Source organism: Lonchura striata, chromosome 11 (genome assembly GCF_050655825.1).
Source record: "Lonchura striata isolate lonStrDom1 chromosome 11, ASM5065582v1, whole genome shotgun sequence".
NCBI lineage: Eukaryota > Metazoa > Chordata > Aves > Passeriformes > Estrildidae > Lonchura > Lonchura striata.
This window is the reverse complement of record NC_140713.1, coordinates 6,859,202-6,881,324: the sequence shown is the minus strand read 5'-3', so window position 1 is coordinate 6,881,324 and position 22,123 is coordinate 6,859,202. Positions and strand designations below refer to the sequence as shown.

At 45.2% G+C, this 22,123-nt stretch overlaps 1 protein-coding gene across 5 annotated transcripts in view; it reads left to right on the top strand.

Annotated features, from left to right (window-relative positions):
- The window catches only part of LOC146766374 (uncharacterized), an 84,904-nt gene that overhangs the window by 48,751 nt on the left and 14,030 nt on the right, over positions 1-22,123 (top strand). For all 5 annotated transcript variants that reach the window (XM_085589444.1, XM_085589443.1, XM_085589442.1 and 2 more), the window contains exon 1: positions 1-22,123. This exon is cut by the window's left edge and continues 48,751 nt beyond it; it is cut by the window's right edge. The gene's annotated coding sequence lies outside the window, so the exon portion shown is untranslated.

Sequence of the window (22,123 nt, the reverse complement as noted above, 5' to 3'; positions counted from 1 at the left end):
ATTTATTTAGGTTTTATTTTCTTTTAGATCCATAGAAGAATTCAAAGCTGTTTTGGGTTACCTGTGAAGTACGTTTGATGTAATTCCTAGGAAGGTTGTGCTCATTGCCACAGAACAATTGTATCTAGTGTCACATTGGTAGGAGTTTCTCTTTAAGAAAGGCAGACTGTAAAACCAGTAATCCTGGCCAGGTCAGGATTGTGCTGTATCAGCAGAACTTTTGTGGGGAAGCTCGCACAGCACGTGCCTGCCCTGTCTGGCTCAGTGCATCGTCTTCACGACTAATAACATTTACTCCAAATTGAAAGAGGCACAAAGTTCAGCAAGCCAGATTTAGTCTGGGGGTATCTTTACTGAAGTCAGTGAAGCCTGTAAACTTGGCTGAATATTTGGTGTTGGAGGAGTGAATATAAGAACAATTCTTCAAATGCTTGTTTTCTTTTTTACAATCGCAGAACAAGGCAATTTGCAGCAAAGTGTTGCATGCAACTGCTCTCAAAGCATAAGTCACAAAGGGTGCTGGACTTGGGTTTTGGTTTAATTAATACTAGACATTTCCACTACGTTTGTGCTCATTTCTGTCTCCCCCAACACTCCCTCTCTGAGAAACAGACTCCCTGGATACTCTGACTAGTCTGGTCATCTGAAGTTGGAAATATGTACTGATGGTACCCCAGGATACTGGGGGTATGAACTTATTTGCTTCATAAAACTCCTATTTCCCTAAAGCTTTATCCACTGGTATTGCTGCATATAGTGCAACAGTGTAATGTAATTATGGGTTAATCAATTAAACTCACACCTGGACCCCAATGCAGACTTGCCTATGCTTCCACCAATTAAAAAATGCCAAAAGTGCCTGTGAATTTTTTTATGAGTTGATATTAGCTACAGCCAAACACTGAGGATGAAGAACAAGTGCTATCCTGACAAGGGAAGATTGTTGTGGTAGAATTTGTTCAGTGCTTTTTTTGGCCTATTTTATTCTATTTTAATGAATCTGCATTAGTAAGTTTGCAGTGGTTTGTAGTTTGAGTACAGTGTGATTTGCTGTTAGTAAACAGTCCTGAAAGCACACTTTGCAGAGCCTAAGTAGACCTTCCATGCAGCCCAGCATGATATCTTTCCCATCATCCCCTTTGGAGCTCTGATGTTGAGAACACAGAACCAAGTTCCTCTTGGAGCTAGAGTCTGTGGCCACCTGTTTAATTAATCAAAGAGGGAAAATTCGGTGCAAGCAGGGCACTCCAGTGCCCTGAGATGCCAAATTGTTAAATAATCCCATTTTTTAAACCTTTCCAAGGAGATTTCTCTCTTGTGGAATGTATCTGAGATTGTTCCTCTCCTCTGACCAAGCCAGTTCCTTGGAGTTTGCCAGGGCTGTGACCTGTGCTTCCAGGGCAGCGTCTCCACGTGCTGTACGTGACACCTGGGGCACCCTTGGCCAAGCAGGGGTGATGGCAGTCTCACAGAGTGTGCTGGTGCCACTTGCTCCCTCGCCCTTGCAGCCCAGGGTAGGGGTGCCCTGCTGGCACAAGCTGCTCCCGTGCACAGGCGGGAGAGAACAGGAAACAAGTGGTGACTAACAGTCCACACTCTCTGCTTCTGAGGCAGCAGAGCCACACACAGCCCCTCACTCCAGGCAAGCTGCTCAGGCACAGCCTAGTCCTTGGTAAAATTCATTGCATCTGGTGCTGCTCACTTCCTTTCAGTTTTTATCTAGTCTTTCTGCGTTTCCTGTTAGCACCTTATGCCATTTAGGACAGCACAGGGACTGCTGCTTGCTGCGTGTTTGCTGTGCAGAGACCAGTGGGAGCTCGTGGTTACAGCACTGGCATCCAGCTAGATCGTGTTTTGGTGCATCCTGCCTGGGCTTTTCCCTGTTCTTGCTCTTGCAGTAGGTGAAGTGCAAAGGATGAGGATCTGGGGCACAGAGGGACCTCCATGAAGTCTGTTTAATGGATCCCATGTTTCTGCTGGAAAGGACTAAGGAAAACAAAGAGCAAAGACCAGAAAGCTGTGTGTGAAATGTGGATTCTACTTTTTCTTCTCACGTGTCTCCCTCTTTGACTATATTTTATTTGTGAATAAATAAGCATCCACTTGAATATTTCCCACATTTCTCAGGTCTGTGAACTTCTGTTTTTATAGGGTGAGCTTGTTTGCCAGGCAGGTTTTCCTCAAACTCTCCTGGTGCCAGTAATTAAGGGATTATTATAATTACCTCACTGGTGCAGATATTGAGTATTAGTGCTCAGGCTGAACGTGCCCACTTTGATTTCTCTACAGTGACGCTAGGTAGGCTGTGCCTGAGCTGTGCTCTAAATGAGCCCAGTGTCATTAATGACAGCGCTTTTACAATGGGCACTTTTGTGCTTAAGAAGCTTTTTATACCTTAATCCAACCTGATGCAAGCTATGGATGCAAATGCATTACAGGTACAATTTACTTCATGGCATTAACAAAACCTAAAAACTGATTTGGACTGCACTGTGAAGGTTTCCTTGGAGCTGGCTGAACTCTGCCTGCAAGTCAGTGTCTAATGCTTTCATTTCCCTCTCCTGTGCCTGGCACTAGCCTTAATGCTTTGCTCCTTCCAGGCATGAGAGTTCTTCTAGTTTACACTGGCCTTCAGGGATCATAAGGAATTGAAAAATATTTGAGTCTCTGTGTGGATGCCCTTCCTGCACGTAGCTGCAGCAGGGATGGTGTGGCATGCTGCTGCCAGCCATGGCTGCAAGGGAAGGCACAGCACAGCACACTCACGTGCCAGCCAAGTGCCCAGAGCACAGAGCTGTGTGCTCCTGCCCGCCTGGCAGAGCCCTCACTCGGGCTGAGGCTGGGCGGGGGCAGAGCAGCTCTCATGGTCAGCAGCTCCAGCAGTTCCTGACTCTCCAGGCCTGCTCTCAGTGGCTGCTGTGCCCTGCCACATCTGGCTCCTTCATGTTTGGCCTGAAGTGGCCTTTCTCCTAATGGCAGCTTTTCCACTGCACACGGGCTCCTGAGTTGATGATAACATTATGTTTCCCTGTAAGCTGTGCGTGTGAAGCTGTGTCCTGTTTCTTGTCTTATTTCATCTGCAAGTAAAGTAGGTGATTAAGCCATTCAGATCCTGAATACCCTTGCACTGTGGTCAATACAAAGTTCTAACATCCACAAGAACGAAGTCTGATCCTCAAGTTTCCTTGCAGATTTATTCCGTGCTTTGTCCTGCTCCCTTTCTAAACCAGCTGAAAAAGCATTTGTGCTGTAGGACAAACTGTCCCTCACCTGCACCATGGCAGCCCATGCTGTAAGTGGCTTCTCCTTGCTCACAAATGCCCAGCCTGAAGCACTGACAATACCTATAGAGAAACAACCTTTACCATTTCTACAGCCTTTCATCTTTGTTTGTCCTGCTGCTGTAGAAGCTGTATATTATGTATGCCATCCTCCTTGCTTCCTGTTCCTGGCCAGCTGTGCATTGATGATAGCATCTTCAAGTTGTTGGACTTCCTCTTCTTGTCTTTAATCTTTTGGTTTCAAAATGGCCCCACATTTACAGTTACCAACCACAGCAGGCAGACAGCAGCAGCTGGTAGCCAACCAGACAACACTGGGTGCATTTTAAAAACAAAAAGAGATCTTTAGGTTATATAAGAGGATCTACTGCTAAGATTTAGTGAAACTGAGTAATTTCTGAAGTGTTTGGCAGTTCATTATATTCTTGACATATTCAAATTCATGTTGGTGCAGTTGGACTCACCTGTACTTGTAGAAACAATGATAGCCAGTAATATACTTCTGCTACATAGTATATAAATTCAATATGTAGCAACTGGAAGAGAATTTTATACTACATGAGCTTACTTGACTTGCAACAGACTCCTTCCTACCACACCATGCATTCCTCCCCCATTACTAAAGACTACTGTTCAGGAAAGCAACACATTTTCTGTAGTTAACACCTGTGCTCACAGTCAGGCTAAAGCAAACCTAATGTAACCATCCAGTTCTTCAGAAGCAAAGCCACAGGTTATTTTGCTTCCTCTTCCTTTCCTTCTTCATTAAAATCTAGTTTCACAGGGCACAGAGCCTGAATAGCTGAAGAGCAGATGTTTTGAAAACAGTCCTGGCTATAACCTGCTTTTTGTCTTTTTCTGGTTGGTTTTACTTAAAGATTGAGAGAAAACTGTACCTTATTGTACATTATTCCAAGATGTATGAAAAGTAAGAACAAGTCAGGAAATGCAGATTTTTTTCAGTCAGATGCTATAGACCCCCCCATTGGGCATGCAGCAATGTACAACTTGCACAACTGAAGCATCCACGTGTCAGCATTAGGAAGATGAGACAAATTCATTTTGCTGCGAGTACACACTAGTAATTTCTAACTGCTTTTCAAACTTATTTTTATGCTGCAATCATGCAATTCTGCTAATGAAGTTACAGTTTTGTATTAGCATCAGTGTCTAAAGCTGGTAGGAGCAAGTCTTGCTTCTGAGGTTCCTCCATGAGCTCCTGGTGGACCTTCCAGACACTGCAAGTTCTTGCTTTCCTCGTTCTGGTCACATTCCAGATGTCTACGTTTCAATGTAAAACTGAAGTGGTTTATTGTAAAAGTTTTATCTAAGGCTATTATTATCTAGTCAGCGTTTCATTGTGAGGGAAGTTGCGTTTATCATTCAGGAATCATGGCCACAACCAGGAGATCTGTATTCAGTTCATGATGTTTTACCTTAGGCCTCAGCCCTGCAGTGTTTCAGGTCCTTGGGCTAAAGCCAGTTGGGCCTGATAGGTATCATGGACTGGGAGAGGAAGGTAGAGGCTTTATGTCCTCTAATCTGTTATCTCCTCTATCTCTTGCTTCATTAATAAAATGGGGACTGTGTCATAAATGTTCCTTTATCAGCTTGTCTTTAGGGTTCTTTGAGTAGATTTGGTCCCAACTATCTTCTGTTGAAACCTGCTTATATTCTGGGCTTGATCCAAAATCAAGGATATCAGAACAAATCAGGCCAAACTCCCTCAGGCTCTGGGGAGAGGCTGGAAAAGATCATGCTGTGCAAGTCTGAGGGGCCAAAATACCCTCGGATTGCTCCAGAACTAAGTGGCTCTGCAGCTGGACCTCCTGCCCCAGTGTGTTTGCAGCATAGGCAGGATCCCAGGTGGATATGAGAGTGATCATATCCTCCTCCCACTTCTGTCCTTTTTTTGACTCCAAGAGCCAGGATGCAGATCTTACACCCTACATCACATTTTGTGTCAGTAGGTGCCTCTTGTCTAATGCTGTTTTCTGACAAAGTAGGTCCTGCACCCATTTCAGTGCTTTTGTAGAGCACCCACCCAGCAGGGAATGCTCTCAGCAGGGGCAGTGTGTGTGGTGAGTCCACACCACTCACCTGGAGCAAGGCTGGTCACTCCAGTGCCATGGCACCCATCGGGCTGCTCAGTGGCCTTTGCCACGGTGGCTTCTGAGCTTGGGCCTCTTGTTGAGTCTGACATGCAGCCCTGGAGAATTCTGTGCATGAGGACAATAACTCAGGAGGCAAGAGGGCAGTGCCTGAGCTGCTGGCCCTGCAGTGGCTGCGAGGAAATCAATGTGGTATTGTTAGCACAGGTATCACAACCACTGTCTCATCTGTCCAGCCTTTAGCAGCAAACACCACGCATTACACAGTCATTTTATCTCCTGGCTTTACAGAACCCCTGACTGTCCAAGGAGCACCTCAGCTGCCTGCCAGGGGTGGCCAGCAGCTGCCTTTGAGTACAGCTGGGTTGTGTTTTTCAAAGGGTTACTTCCACCCCACACCCTCAGTCTCAGGACAGGGAGACGCCAACCACAGGAGGAGTCAGTGGACAAAGAGCTCAGCCTTGTCTCATTGGGCTGATAAATGCACTCCCTCTGCCCCCACCTGATCTCCGTGACCTGCTGATGCAGAAATCAAATAGTCATTGGCAACAACACATGTTGGACTGAAAGCCACAGATTAGCTTCTGAGAAAACCTGATGTAACTTTTCATTCTCGTTCTGGAGTCTAGAGGGAAGACACCCCTCACACGCCCCCTCCCTCCCCTTGCTTAAAGGATTTCAATTTCCACTTAGTAGGTGATGGTGGTGCTGGATGTGATACATGTGCTTGAATGGATATGTTTAATGTGAGCCAGGGGAGACTGTTCTCTCCAGGATGCTTCATCCTTATTTTCCCACTGAGATTGTGCATATGCACAGCACTGACTTTTTAGAGAAGCTGAACCAATGGGAGCTGTAAAATTTCAGCTTGTGTTTCATGCCATATGTACTTTGATTTCATGGTAGAGAAAGAAAGAATATCCCTTCTATGATGTAAGCAATATATTCTCAAGTGCTGGCTATGTTATGTTTATGTTATGTTATGTTATATCATGTTATGTTATGTCATGTTATGTTATGTTATGTTATGTTATGTTATGTTTGTTATGTTATGTGTTCTCAAAAGCTGAATACTGATTTTTGCCAAACTGGTCAAAGTCCAGCCTTTCTCTGCTGGTTTTGGTGAAGGAAGTCTGGATTTTTCCCATTGATTTAGTTTCAAAGCAATCATGTCTTCACACTTCTAAAGTAATTACATTTAATCTCATCAATATGAACAAAGTCTGCAAGAAGTGTAGAAACACTAAGAAATAGGGGAAGTCTACCTTGAAAGTGCAGCAGGCCCTGCCCTTATCAGCCCAGGACACATAAATAAGTTTCTTTTCCAGCTCATTTAACCTTTGCCAGTGACTTTTTGCCTCAGCTTGCTTCACTTCCAAAAATGTATCCAGTTCCTCTCTTGATGCATGACTAAGGCTCTCTTCTGTTGCTGACTCTGTCAACTGGGTTGTATCCCAGCCCCTCCTCATTGTGTAATTCTGCCTCAGTTTTAATATATTATTCCCCTTTTGGTTTCAAATGAGTTATCTCAGAAACAGCACTGGCACCACGATGTCCCTTTAGCTTTCTGCTTTCTGTGTGCCTTTCTCAGCCAAGCTCTAGCTGCTAATTTAACTCTCACTGACACATCCCATGTCGAGCTGCTGCTGGAGTCCATGGGACACGCAGGCAAGAGGGAAGGAGAGACCCAGCTGCTCTTTAGCATGAACAGCTCAGAGCTCAGGTTCGTGGTGCCAACCCCTACAGCTCAGCGCCAGGGCTGGTTTGTGCTGTGGCTATGGGGCACCCATGAGCTCCCGCAGCTGATACACCTGCTGTGCTTGACATTTGGAACCAAAATGTGCCACTGCTATGTTTGTCCTTGGGTGGCAGCTGGAACTCAGAGGTGTCCGAAGTACATTTGATAAAACAGCAGGAGGATGAGCCAAAGTGTGACCAAAGGGGCTTCTGGTTCAGGCTGCTGGCATTGGCCCTGTAATGACAACTAGGCTGGTCTAGGGGTGTCCATGTTTCAGTATAAACCTCTTACAAGGGCTAATTGCAATTAAACCAGACATTGTTGAAAATGAAACCTATGGGCTGTGCATAGTGATGTTATCTACCTCCATAAGGAGAAAACCTGTGTCATGCTGAGTCTCAGGTCTGCTGTGAGTGGGACACAATGAGCTGTATGGTCTCTGTGTGAGGGGCAGAGCAATTCATTCCTTCTGCTCTTCATTTGTGCACAGAAGGGCGGGAAGACACCATGATTAGTGCTAATCTGCTTTAAATGGAGCCCAGTGGACCTCAGGGGATCAGTGCACATATTCCAGCACAGTGGGCTGTACAAATTACACAGCATTATGTAGCATGCAATTATGCAGATGTGTAGTGTTTCCATAATGTATTTCTGTTTTAAAACAAACTTTATAAATCTCTAGGTTTTGGGCAAAAATGCCCACTGCCAGCTTACCAGGCTGTTTTGTCATCTGCTCAAAGCTTGTTAGGGCTTTGGAGTGCTGTGCAGACAAACCTCTCAGTGAGATGCGTGTTGTGAATAACAGTCCTGACAACTACCAGAGGGTGCATGCTGAGGTGTAGCATTAATATTTATTTGGAAACAGATGTCCTGGCTATTAGCCTGAGCATAACCTTGGTGTGTTAGATGTTGGCAAAAAAGTCCTGCCCCTAAGAACTCAGTCCCTATATAGCAAGTATTAAAAATATTTAATATTTTAAATACAGTTAAAAGAACAGGTAGAATAAAAGTGTGGGTGGAGGTAATACTGTAATAACTTATTTTCCCTGAACTGAAGAAAGCGTTTCCAAACAAAGGCTAATTTATATATTTACTTTAAATGGGGTTTAATGTTCCATTAAATCCCATGTAAAAATGTCCTAGCATTTTTATACTGAAATCCTTAGCTATTAAAGAATCTTATTCTGCTTATACACTGATAAAGATTTTAAGTAAGAATTCTTAAACCATTTTCCTGCTTGACAGAGTCATGGGAATGTAGCAACACCATATTTAAAAATATTCTTTCTTCTTCCTGGCAAGATTTTTATTTCCAGTGGAGAATGACAGCATCTCCTTCTGCTTTGTTAGTGTCATGCATGCATGTACCTGCTGTTAGTTGCAGGCCAACGACTTCACACCAGACACAAATGGGCAACAACAGGCAAAGCCAAAATAAGCCTCTGTTTATGTTGATAATGGCTTTCCTCTGTGCTTTGTGTGCTCCTTCTAGGGCAGAAGCTAATTCCAGTTTTGGACCAGTTTGCAGCTGGTCATCTGCTGGATGGCTTGAGATGTCATGGTGTGCTGCAGGGTTAGATAGGTACAGATTCTCCCAGTGCTCTTTGCAGAGGTGAACCACAGCTGGCTTGGCAGAGGTTTGACCCTCCACAAGTCCTGCAACAGCTCCTGTGCCAAGTCTGGGCAACGAGCATACAAGAGTTAAGCTACACATTTTTGTACATCCTCTCTGTTCTTTGTGTGTGCTTTTCTAAATTCAGGTATCTCCTGGCAGGGCACCACTCAGGAGCTCACAAGAACCCTGCTGGAGGTGATGCACACGCACTGGCTGGGAGCAGCCCGAGGCTGCAGGACAGCCAAACACCTCCCTGCAGATCTGCAGACGGGCTCTGCACCTTGATGTCAGCACAGGGAAATGTGCCCACTCTGCCCAGAGCGTGCCATTTCTATAAGCAATGGAATTCAACCTTCAAAACTAGAGGCTAGGCCAGAACTAATTCTATATAATGAATGCCTGTGAAGCATGTGGATGGGGAAAAATTGCCCAGGGCCCATGAGCCTCAATCCTTCACTCTGGTTACTGATGAGGAAAGAGTAAGAAAAATCATATGACTTTCTGTGACCTACTTCCCTTCCACAAGAAAGGAGTGGTGAGAGGAAAAACAGCCTTTCTTTGATTCACCATGTTAGTTCATCTTGGAAAGGAAAGGAAAGGAAAGGAAAGGAAAGGAAAGGAAAGGAAAGGAAAGGAAAGGAAAGGAAAGGAAAGGAAAGGAAAGGAAAGGAAAGGAAAGGAAAGGAAAGGAAAGGAAAGGAAAGGAAAGGAAAGGAAAGGAAAGGAAAGGAAAGGAAAGGAAAGGAAAGGAAAGGAAAGGAAAGGAAAGGAAAGGAAAGGAAAGGAAAGGAAAGGAAAGGAAAGGTAATTTCAAAGCTTGTAGCCCTACTGAGGAAGCTCCTGGGTTTTTTTACCCCACACAGAGGAACAGTGGGCTCTGCACGTCAACATTGATGACAATCCAACAGGAAGCATAGAGAGCAGAGACTTGACTCATCACCATGGATGCAAGAGCAGTTCTTTGAACCCACTGCACTCATGGGAGTATCTTTCTTGGAGAGGTGATTCATCACTGAGGAAGGCCAGGATGAAGTATGGACACCACCTTCCCAAAAGGGACAGCTGTGATCTCTCACACAATCTCCTCCCCTGACTGTAGTAGCACTGGAAATTACTTGCTGCTTCTGGGAACGAGCTGCATGGTGCAGATCTCAGGGCCTCGTGTTCTCACTGTCAGTTCTGAATTACTAAAGCTGAGCCACTACATGTCATGTCCCCTCGTAATGGGGTCTTTGTCAAAAAGGGCTTGCAGACAGTTTAATGGGTCTTTCTCAGGAGCCATAAAGATTGCCCAGGGATTTCTGGAAAGACCTAAGGCTTTTGTCTTTTTCACACTGCAGAAATCTGATGGATGTTGCATCCACCTAGTCCAAGAGTGTCACACACTCTGTGGTCCAACCTTGATTACATGAGGCGACAGCACCAAAACATTGTTCTAATTCTAATCAACAGCTCTGCTACAAATAAGCCAAACATTTCAGGGGAGATTCTGATAATCCACTGAGATTTTGGGGAGGATCACAGGTAAACCTCAAAAAGGGGCACCAGCCTTAGACAAAGAACTGCAAAAGGGAAAGGTCGGAAAGAAACTGTGTGGGTGAGGAAATATGGGACAACGTGTACGTACCATGGAACCAAAAAGTTTTGAGGGTTTGTAGCAACTTTCAAGTTATGGACAGTCCCAGGGGGTGACTTTGAGCTTTAGGCATCTTCTTCATGAGTTGTGAAGTTTGAAGGATGGAGAAGAAAGGAGGAGCATGTATGACTAAAACTCTGTAGAAACTCAGATGAATTATATAGAGGGGCATACATCCAGCATGAAGACAATAAAGAGCATCTGAAGGGCAAATAAATAAGAGATCAGAAAGATTAAGTCTTGAGAAAGCATAAAGATTAGAGAAAGCACAAGGACTGTTGAAGGATGCAACCCAGGGCTCTCAGTACATCAAAACATCCTTGGCTCCAAAATTTTCTAATCTGGAGATGGTGGCTGGGAGAGCACTCAGGGGAAATATTGTATGTGCTTACCCTGTGTTCATATTTTTCCCCAGGCATTTTGCTTTTGCCCACTGTTGGAGAGAGGAGCTAGATGGACCTTTGGCCTGGCCCAGTGTGGCTGCTCTTCTGTTCTTGTGTTCTCCTATTGTGAAAGAGCTGAGTCCTTGTGGTAATTCTTGCGTTCTTTAGCACAAGCTGCAGGACAAACCATGCTTATCATGGTGCCATTGCTGAGTCAGACACAAAGGGATCTTGCTGACATTCCACATTGCTTTGCACACAACATGCCGAACAGATTGTGAAGAAAAGACTCTGTATTTCCCAAAAACAACTGAGTTCCTTACCAGGATGACTCTTATGTAGGTACAGCAAACTGCAGTCTGCTGCAGCCAGGTTGCTCCAGCTTCAGCCTATGGAAGGGTGGCAGCAGCCAGGTGTAGCACCCAGGGCTGTATTGCTGGACTGCCTGGAGAGCCCCTCTGGGTCATTCCTCTCACCTCTGTCCCACTGCAGCCCTGCAGCCTCTGTCCTTCAGGCTGCTGCCTACAACGTGCTTGTGAGGCTGCTTTTGCTCTCCGAGGGGATGAAGGTGCTGCCAGCTCTTCCCATTTCTCTCTGCTTGCATCTCAGCAGCTGGTGACAGGAGAACTCTCTGAGCCTCTCCACTGGGTGTTTTGGCTGCCTTGCTCCTCCCTCACTTCTTTGGCTCGGCAGTCCCCCCTCTCTTGTGGTTGCAATTATCTCCATGAGTAGTGCTCTCCTGTCTTGCCAGTCGGGGCTGGCGTTACCAGGAGCCTTCTCCATTTTTCCAAGAACACTGTGGCACTTTTGAGAAATAACTATCTCCCAAGGATATGAATCTCCTGAGAGCTGCACTCACGTTTTTAGTTTTTCCTTTTTGCTTTTCCTTGTTTATTCATTCCCATGGTGAGAATGGCAATATCTTTTTTGGTTTTGCACAGTGGTTTTTTTTTCCCCCACAATATTTTATAATTTATCATATTTATTAGGTAGGAAGAGGGGATGAATTTGTAGGTAGCAAGAAGGGGAATTTGCTTTCAGAGTGAATGAGACGAGGGTCAGAGTTCCAGAGCAATATTTAAACACACATACAGTAATTTCTTGCTCAGTGTATGCATATGTATGCACGTAAGCTACATATGTTAACAATACATCTTTTCTAAGGTCAATGTTCTTCTCTGCAAAGCCCAGACCCCACTTAGGGGAGAAACAATCCTTGCCAATAAACGGATTCAATGTAAAAGAAACTAGGTGGAAATAATGATGAGGAAATGAGAAAAATAAACTTTTGATGAAATAATTAATGACTAGTTGTGACACAATCTCACAGCAGCAATCCAAGGCTCAGGGAGATCAGAGGAGACAATTTGCTGCCAGACAATGCTTACTATGCAAAGCCAAGCAGCCTCCTGTTTGCAATCTAAAATCATACCCATATACATGAGCTGCAGTTGGTGGTGGCTTGTTTGTTTTAAACTCTCTCCTAACAAAATAACAGCACTCCCCTCACGTTGCATCTGAAAGAGCAGCAGTGGGTTCCAAGCAGTTCTGGAGCATTTAGGACAGGTCCAGCTCTAAGGCAGCTAAAGCCAGGAAACGAGTGTTTCAACATGTGTGAATTCTTTCACTGCCATCAAGCTGAACAGAGCTCTGCTGCTTCCAGAGCTGGTCCAAACGACTGAAGCTAGTAATTCTTAGCTGGGGGTGTCTGGACTAGGAAGGTCTTCTGAAGAGTCTGCAAAAGGTGCAAAGGAAAAACAAGCCTTTTTTCAGCAGGATTGCACTTGCTGTCACCAAGTCCTCACCCCCAACAGGGGATTGGCAATATTTTTATGAACCCACAAGTGGACAAAGAAGAAAAACACTTGGCACAAAATATTTTTTGCAGAAAGCTCAATGCTGCCCTCAGAGATGATGCTCCTTACACCAGCCATGCTGAGCTGTGGACAGCAGTGGGTTGGTTCTCCTGAGAAGTGGCTTTTGAAGAAAATCTTGCTGTTTTCCCCACTCACCCAAATCTGCTTCCATGGAAGCATGGTCTTAGCAGTGGAAACTGCATTGCTCTGCCCAAAAGCACTTCAGGAGTGCAGCAGATGGGCTGTGACTGCCAGTGGGGATGTTCAGTCTGCATAGGCAAGCTGCAGATAGCCCGAAACCACCGAAATCGCTGCGACAGAGACACGAGGGTGGCCACAGATGATTTCACAGCACACTCTGCCTCTTTGCTAGACATTACCTGTCATTGCAGAGGAGCCACTGCCACCATTGCACTCGAGTCCTGAGACAAAGGCTGTGGAGCTGCAGAGCCATCCTCTCTCTGCTCAGCTTTGCTCCTTGCACTGGGCTGCTCCGCACAGCTGCCATCCCAAGCAGATTAGTGGAGGAAGGCGTGTTAGGAGACAGTCCACTCCTAATCACTTCCAGAGGTCCTGTTTCCAACTTGGTCAAGACACTGCTGAGTCATTTTCATGCAGAATGAGTTGTGGCTGTGTTTAAAACCTCTTTATTACCCTTCAGTAATCCAGAGCTCAGTCTTGCGTTTTTAATGTTGCTCTTCTAAAGGGCAGATTTATATGTAAAACACTTTACACTTTGGTTTCCTCCTAAATAATAACTAACGTTGTCCTTATGAGTGCTTTATGGCATTAGCTAACTAGTCCTGACAACACCCTGGTTTTACATATGCACAGCAGAAAGCTTGGATGAGCTTCTTAAGTCTGGTGTTTTCAATTCTCATGATTTTATTGTGAGTCCAGGGTGGGCTTTTGCTTCAAGTCTCAGCTTCTGGAAGCACACAATCACATGACCTTCTCACTTTTCTTTTTCTTTAACAATAAATTTCTAATTCTTCTAGTTGCAGGGGAAACCCTGAAAATGTGATCCTAATGCACTACAAGGCTCAGAAACCAGATGACAAATGAGAAGCTAAACCCTGTTGCCATTTTTAAATATCCAAGGCTTTAAGGTAGTCTAAGTATGCTCAGGTTCTTCAGCCATGTTTTCTGAGTGTGGAAGGGCTCAGCAGAAAGTGAAGCTTCACATTTCGTGGACACAAAGGCAAATAAAGCCTTCAGGCTGCTAATATTTTCCATCTCCCTTCTCTTGCCTACTTGTTTCTGATTTTCATCCCGCATGTGCTTTGCTTTCCACATCATGAGTAGTCACATTCCTCACAGTGGTAAAGAAAAACACACAAACAAATCTTTGCTGGAACAGGGCAGATTTTAAATCAAAATTTTGCATACAAGCAAAGTTAAGGTTTTAAATTTTTCATCTGTTATGATGTACTTGTAGAGTGCACTTTGCATGAGGCTGGGGAATACAGTTCATGGCTCTCAAGGCTACTGTAACACAACAGCCATAACTGATGCTTCTACTACCAATAAAATAGAATTGTTAAATAGACTTTGTGATTGTGTTTATCTGCTTAAAAAGTTGCAAGAAAGCCTGCAGCAAGCTTTTCTTGTGTTATGGCACTGCAAACCAGCTTTTTCTATGTTGTACAAGGAGCTGGACAACAAAGAAATCAGTGACATACTGATTTTATGTCATAGATTTTGTGTTTCTTTTACTTTATTATTGGTTTTATACTGAACCATTTTATTTTTCCCATTATTTCCTCCTGACACGGTTACAGATTAGAAACCATAGGTAGCTGAGCTGACTTTAGGGCAGCAATTCAGATTTCTCACACTGGTTTTTAGTCCTGTGTAATGCTTGCTGGTCTGCGTGGGAATCTAATGCTATTTTAATTACTCCATGCATGTATTTCTTCTTTGGCTATTAGAAAATCTCTATTAGACTTGGAGGCCAGAGCTCTCCCAAAGAAAATATTTCCTAGCCTGGCAATCTTAATGATACAAGATGGTCTTGATAGTTATTATAAACCATAATTTCTTCATTTTGTCCCATGGCTTCACACAAATATTTCTGTGACTCCCTGAACAAATCCCTTGTTCCTCCAAGTTGGACATTTGCCTCCCTCCACTTCTGTTCAGCTGAACAATATTTTTTCTCCTTTAAGCATTTTAATCATGCTCACTGTTTTTTAAACCATTGTCTCTGTTTGCCCACATGTTTACATGCTGAGTAGAAAAAGCATTTCACAGGTAGAATGAGAAGAAGCAGTGGTTCCCATCCACCTTCCCACGTCAGACTGGCAGCAGAAAACACAAAGGAGCTCCCCGTGGAGCCACACAGAGCTCTGCACCCATCACTCCATCCAGAGAGCTTTGGGAGGGCAAATTGCCTGCTTCAAGAATTGACCACAAGCTTACTTAGACAGGTTTTGTCTAGGAATCTAAGAATTCCTGTGTTGCAATTCTCTGCCCACCTCCCTTACGTATCTGCGTAAGGTTGCTTTCATTTTGCAAATGTCCTCTATTTTTGTTCCACTTTGGAGTGTTCAAAGCCAGACTACCCTAGTTTATGTTTATTCTTGTTAAAGGCAGCCTATTCTACAGGCACAGCAGAGCCAAACCAAGACAGAGTGCTATTCACTTGGGAGTTGGACTTGATGATTTTTGTGAATCTCTTCCAACTCACAATATTCTGTATATTGAAATTTTACACTGAGGAAAGTGATCAAGACTCCAGCTGATGGATTTGCTAATATCAAACAAGTGAAATACTATCAAGCACGAGACAAGCACAAATAGGTTCTTCCCAGCAAGGAGCTGACTCCCTGCTGGACCCTTTCCTCGGCTCCCCTGGAGCAGGGAGGGAGCTGCAGGGTGCCGTGGCAGCACCCTTGGGTGCAAAGCCAGCATCCAGTAGGAAGCAGGCTAACGTGTTTCTTGCACAGTACAAGGCCAGGAGGGAGGGATTTATATGGGGATTATATAACTATGCCAAGGGGTACAAGATGGATAGGCAGTCTAGCAAAGGAGAGGGTTTGTGTGTGCCAGGTCAGTAGCTCGCTCAGTAGGAGCATAGGAAATATCCTGCTGAACCCAGGAGTGGAGAGGAGACACACACAGCACTGGTTCAGCTGGCTGCTCTCCTCTGTGTCATCCCTTGATGCATTTACCATGGAGTTTTGGTTTGGTTTCCCCTCTCCAGTCCTTTGCAGAGTGATTCTTTTGGCGATGATTGGACACAGCTCACAACACAGCAACTGAAGAGAATGGATTGAAAGGTTTGTGTTGCTGATTCTGCAACAAAAGCACCGAGTGCCAGATGTGCTTTCAATAACTTCCTGCATCAAGCTGAGCTTGTTGGTCAAAGGCATCTTCAAAAAAACCCCTCAGCCATACCTGGGCCTGATTTGATTTGTCTTTCATTCCTGCTCTTCCTGCAGAGGCGATTTGTTGCCACTTACAGCTCTGCTCCTCTACCAACTGTTGAAGCTGCTTAAATAAGCTGCGCTCCAGGATTTGGACATTGACCTGGGTTTTACTTGTTTGTTTAGTGAAACTGCCACATAACTGACCCAGCAGTCAGGAGTTATAAACAAACCTTGGCTGCAGAGTGTGGCTTTGGCCCAGCTTTCACCTTGACACAGAGCCTCTGCTTTCTGCAGGAGCAGGCACTGCGCAGTGCTCAGCAGCTTCTCCAGTAAAGCACAACCAGGAAAAGGCAGCAAAAAGTCCTGTGGCATGCAGGGGTGCTTCTGTTTGGTTATTGTTTGGTTTTGTTGTGTGGGTTTTTTTTTTTGTTTTTTTGGTTTTTTTTTTTTTGGTGTGTGTTTTTAATTTTTTTATTTGTGGAGGGTTTTTATTCTGATTTTATTTTAAAGCACATGTGCTTAACTTACAAGCTGTTTATGTTAATGTGCTTCAACATTGGGCTGTTTCATGCCTACATGGTGTACAAAGCTGCTGTGAAGAGATTGGCCTATGATCTCATTTATGTCACCATAAATCCAAAGTGACTCACTTGAAAACAAAACTTACAGCAAGTCTCCATTAATGTTCCTAATAATTAATTTGTCCTATGGTAGGTTTTTGTTCCTTACACATGGAAATGCAAGTAGTTTGGGGTTTTTGAGGTAAAATTATTTGCTAAGGCTGTAAATATTTAAATTAATCTAAATATTTTAGTGTGTAAATTCTGTTCTATTGATTATTTTAGTCTGAACAAACAGGACTTTCATTGAAAATGTAATATAAAGCTCTTAATCCCTCGTTTAATCTATTAAAAGGAGTCCAATTAAAGTTGACAAAGAAAATAGTTATGGTATCAATTCTGGGGTCTGTTGCAAATAAGTGACAACTGTAACTGCCTGGTTGATATCAATGCCAGGAAATGACCACCATCAATTTTACAAAGTTAGCAATGCCTTTCAGAAATAAGTCTTTCAGGAACTTGTGGAGGCTTCTTATGACTTGGGGGAGCTTTCAGCAGGGACATGTCAGCTTGGACAAATTGACAAATCTTTAAAACTATATGTTTGCACCAGTAAATTCATTCAGAGTCATTTTTCCTAAAGAGCTTCCCTGCAGGGGAGCTATTATACATACTCTAGCCTGAAACTTGAGCTGGCCAGAGAGTGGAAATTGTGTTTCAGACAATTTTGAGATTTTGAAATTTGTTTTCATTCCAATTCAAAACAAAACCTCAAAATGTTGAAATTCTCCACAAAGAAAATTCCACAAAAATAAATAGTTTAGCCTTATTTAGATCATTATAGCTTTTTAAAATCCATATATTATATAAAATAAAGATCTCTAAATGTTTTATTTTACAAAAATATTGGGGTTTTTTTTCTTTCTTATTTTTCTTTTTTTTTTTTTCCCCAGAAAAATAGTTGGTAAAATGATAGTTTCACAAGCATTTTGATTGTGACAAAATGACATTTTTGGAGGAAAGCTGCTCCATTAGATAATTCTCCATCTGAAGTCCATTAGCGTTCCTATTGCCACATTGCCCAGACCTTTTGTTGTAACACAAAAACTCTCCAGATAGTCTGGTGCCAGCACCACGGTCTGCAGTGCTGCTGCCTGTGGGATTCTTGCTGCCCATCTCGCTGTACTTTTGTGCTGGGGCAGAGCTGGGAGGAGCACGTGGGTGCCTCTTGTCCTTGGCAAGGTGTGGGCAGGAAGGAATGAGCACAACTGCTGGAAATCTCCAGGTGGGAGAGAAACAGCTCCTGCTGCTGCTGCTGCTGCTGCTGCTGCTGTCAGCCCCCAAACACGAGAAATCCTCTCCCTGAGACAAACAGAGCAGCACTGGGCATTGCTGCTGGCTCCTTTCACTGGAGGGAAATGCCCCAAACAAGAAATGTGCCTTTTCTCTGTCACTAACAGAGCAAAGGCCAAGTGAAGAGACTCTAGGACACTTTAACATACACCAGTGTCAACAGCCTGTACCCCACAGGTCAAAAGAGACAGTGGTGACATGCTTTCAATGCCTCTGCTGAATTTTGGAAGACTTGTGCAGGCCCGGGTTATTGAAGCAGAAGGGAGGCTCATTTTTCATCCATGTAAAACTGTGATCTATTGACACCAGGACCAGATGGGGGATGCCTCATCAACTGGAGTACCCAAGGAGGAGATTTAGGTAATTCCATGAGAGTTGGCCACAGCACTGCAGCAGCACAGGGGAGAGCAGCAGGGAGGGCTGCCCTGTGCTCAGGCACCAAGAGCAAATGCTCTCCTGTGCCAGCTGCCCCTGCACCCCTCCCTAGGGACCTGGGCAAAATGGATGAAGCTCAAAGACTTCACGTGTGCTGCTGCCTCTTTGCTTCTGATAAGCAAAACATTTGGTGTGGGTTGCCCGTAATGACAGTGACAGGGAGAGAGGTTATTGGATGACAAACCTGCTCACACAGGTCTGGTGAGATTCTTGCCCTGCATGCTGTGCCCAACAAGAAGGAGCAGGGTTTGAGTCCCTATTGTATGTACACAAAGCCAGCATGTTGTCTGCAAGTGGCACATTCTGGCTTGGAGGGTAATTCTGGAATATGTTTTTTTTCCCTGGGACATTTCTGAACTGCAGTCACTAGAAAGTGTCGTGTAGGAGTCACCCTAACTTGTTGAAAACTTGGTAGATTGTCTGTAGAATATTATGGCCATCAAACTATGTCTTAACCTAATTGGTTGCATGTGGGATTAATTGCTTTAATATAAAGAACTGAATGCACTGAAGACCTGCCAGAGGTTGTGGAGAAGATCAAAGAAGGTCAGATAAAAGGCCAAGTGTAGCTTTAGGAAGAGCAATTGTAAATTGTTATTCCTTCAGCAGAAGGGCTCCTGCCAGCTCCAGGCTGGGCTGTGATCCTTAGGACACCCCTGACAGCCATGTCCAGCCTCTCATGGATGGTCCAGGCAGCTGCATGGTTTCATCTTCATCTGGGGCCAATAATTCAGTGTGATGAGCTCAAAATGCTTCAGTCCTCTGGGAAGTAAAAATCTCTCTTGAGAAAATGATAAATTAAGTGTCTTAAACTATTGTCAGGAACTCCATAAAAGCGTCAGGAAAGAGGCACCAACCTTCCTGGTAACCCTGCCACCCTGCCATCTCCTGAAAGACCACAACCACTGCAAAGCTGTTGCCAACACGTTGTGCCCACACACAACAGCCCCACTCAAAGGCCAGGAATTCACTGCATTGTGAAGAGGAACCCTTGCAGTTCAATTCCAAGCACCCAGGGTGCAGAACCCTCAGCACCTCACTCACCTCCAGAGCCCCTAGCACAGAGCTGCAGGCACAGCCCCACCCTGCTGCTCTGGCTGGGCCAGATCCATCTGGGGAACAGGCTCACCAGAGTATTGATGGAATATTTGTGTTAAGGTGAGATAGGTTTCTAGATGAAAAAATGCCATGAACTTACTTTCTCACCCACCAGCCATTTGTATGAGCTGTTCTTTGTTGGTTTTGTGCCATCTCAAATCATATCCACAGCCGTGCTCAGTGCTCGGAAGCAGTGAGCATCACTGAGTCTGGAACAAGGATGATTTTGGTGTTTTGGTGCAGATCTTCAGCAAACATCCTGAAGCAGAGCAAAACCTCAGCCTCTGCTGGGGCACAACCAGGAGAGGCTGTCCCTTCTGCAGGGCTGCACATCACCTGGCCACGGGCTTCTACAAGTTCCAAAAAACATCTTCAAAGCTCAGTCTGTGCAATGAGAGATGCAAGACAAGCTTCTTGAACAACACACTATGCTGCCATGAGGTGCACAAAAGGCAAAAGAACAACTCCAACACCTGAGTTTAATTTAAATTTTTGCTGCCATAGCTACAAGGGTCAGGAAGAGAAAGGCAGTGCTCCTCTGAGCAGTAGAGCTGTGCTGTGAATTGCCAGGTCTCCTTTGTGTTGTGCACCCCTCTAGCAGACTGGGAATGATCACACAGGAGCCCTCCCCAGCAGGAACCTGTTCCAGACCGGCATCTTCATCTTCCAGCATGTCCCTAAGCAGGACAGGCCAAGGAAGGTGGCCCACACAGAAAACTGGAGTGGCACTGGGCACCTCGAGGGGGAATTTCCCTGCACCTCTGCTTCTTGACAGCAGCTCCCAGCGAGGCTGCAAAGGCACAAGGACAAGATGCAAAAGCAGAATCTTGTCAGACATCAGATTTGGTCTGCACCAGATTCCCAAATATCTTTGGGGCTCTTCCCATTTTTACACAGGGCTCTGTGTCTGGCCCTGGACTTTTTAGGACTGGTCTTCCCTGATGGGATCTGGATGAATTATGCTATTCTGTTACATGTACAAGGAACTCTTGAGATATGCCTAAACACAAGCCCTGTAATTATGGTGTGTCTGTGTGTGTTAGCAAATTAGAGCAAACTGAGTTAAGGTGTTAGATGAGGCTGCAATTGCATGCCTGCTTTCTGCTGCTGCCTGCTTGGAGGGGGCACTGGCACAAAGTGAAACCCTTGGCACCATGTGAGAAGGGCAGCTGGCTGGCACAGTGCCTATGTCCTGCCCAGAGCCCCTCAAGGTTCTGGGAGACAAAGGTTAGATGGACTAGAGCCATTTAAGCACAAGCCCACCTGACTGAAATAATGAGCACATTTTAAGGCCTTTTAGTTCCTTAATACCAGTGTGTATTTAGGCATCTCTGGAAGGGCTATGCCCACTTGGCACTCACCAGCCTGCTGTGGCTCATTGAGGGCCTGCCTGGACTCATGGCAGAAGCCAGGACTGGTGTTGAGCACTCCAGAAATTCCTCTCCAGCCCCGGTTCTGTTTGTTTTATTATCTTTGCAGAGCAAGTAATCTAGAAGTCACTTTCTGAAGGGCCCCATACTAAGAGCACCAAACACTCCATGGTGCTAAGTGGTGACTCAAACTGGTGCTATTTGTGCCCAGGATGTTTGGGGGAGTCAAGGCCCTGTGGCTGGAGTGTCCCTGTGACCTGTGCTCGTGACTTGGGATGGCTCCCAATGGCCTGGACCTTCTCAGCACAGAGGTGGCAGCGCCTCCAAAGTGCTGGGAGAGAAGTATGACAGCATCCATGGGTTTGTCATTCCTTTTTCTAATTAGCATCCCCCTAATTAGTACTGATTTAACGAATGAATGCCATGATTAGCTTGATTAGAACTAGAATGAAGGGGAAGGTGAGGGTGTTGAGGAGTGTGCTCTGGTTTAAGTGAGGAGCTGCTGTCCTGCAGGGGTGGAAGGAGCAGCTCAGCACTCTGGTGCCCAGGGTGAGTGTGCAGGCTGCTGCAGCATCCCCAGAGCAGTGTGCTGCAGGCTGCAGCCCTCTGCTGCAAGCAGGGCATCAGGATGCATTGGTGCTCCTGTAGAGCCTATTGGGGATGGCAGAAATGCCCTGGAGAGCAGGAGACCATTGCTCTCTCTGGTGGGAGGAGGGGAGCCTGTGCCATGAGGCTTTTGACTGAGGTGTCCCCTTGCAAATGAACAGTGTGCAGGACTGAGAGACTGTCACAGCATCTGCAGAGTGTCCCAGTGATGTTCCCTTCCCAGCTTCTACCTGCTGCCCAAATCCCTGCCCCCAGCCTGTCTGTGTCCTTGACACATTTACTAGGGACCTCCCCAACTCCCAGGGGAGAAATTTAAGTGCAATAATCTATTTTGTAATGGCCTCTTCCCATTGCCATGCTGCCTGATTTGAAAAGAGGGTAAAATCTCTGCACAGAAACTTGGACAAATGCTGTCCAAAATACGACCATGGAAACCTGCCCACGTGCTGGGGCTCTGTGAGCACCAAGCAAGGGAGCTGGGCACTGATCTGGCACCCTGGCACTGCTGCTCGTGGGGTGGCTCAGGTCTCTCCAGGACATACAGCTCCTCCAGGGCCACCGAATCAGCTCCCACTGAGCAAATTTAACTGCTTTCATCACAAAATACAACTGCAGCTACGAGCTGCTCAGCTGGTGCTGCACCTATCTCACGGACTACTGCGAAGTCCAGTGCCATGAAGAAATTGTGAGCCCAATAATGGTCCAGAGGA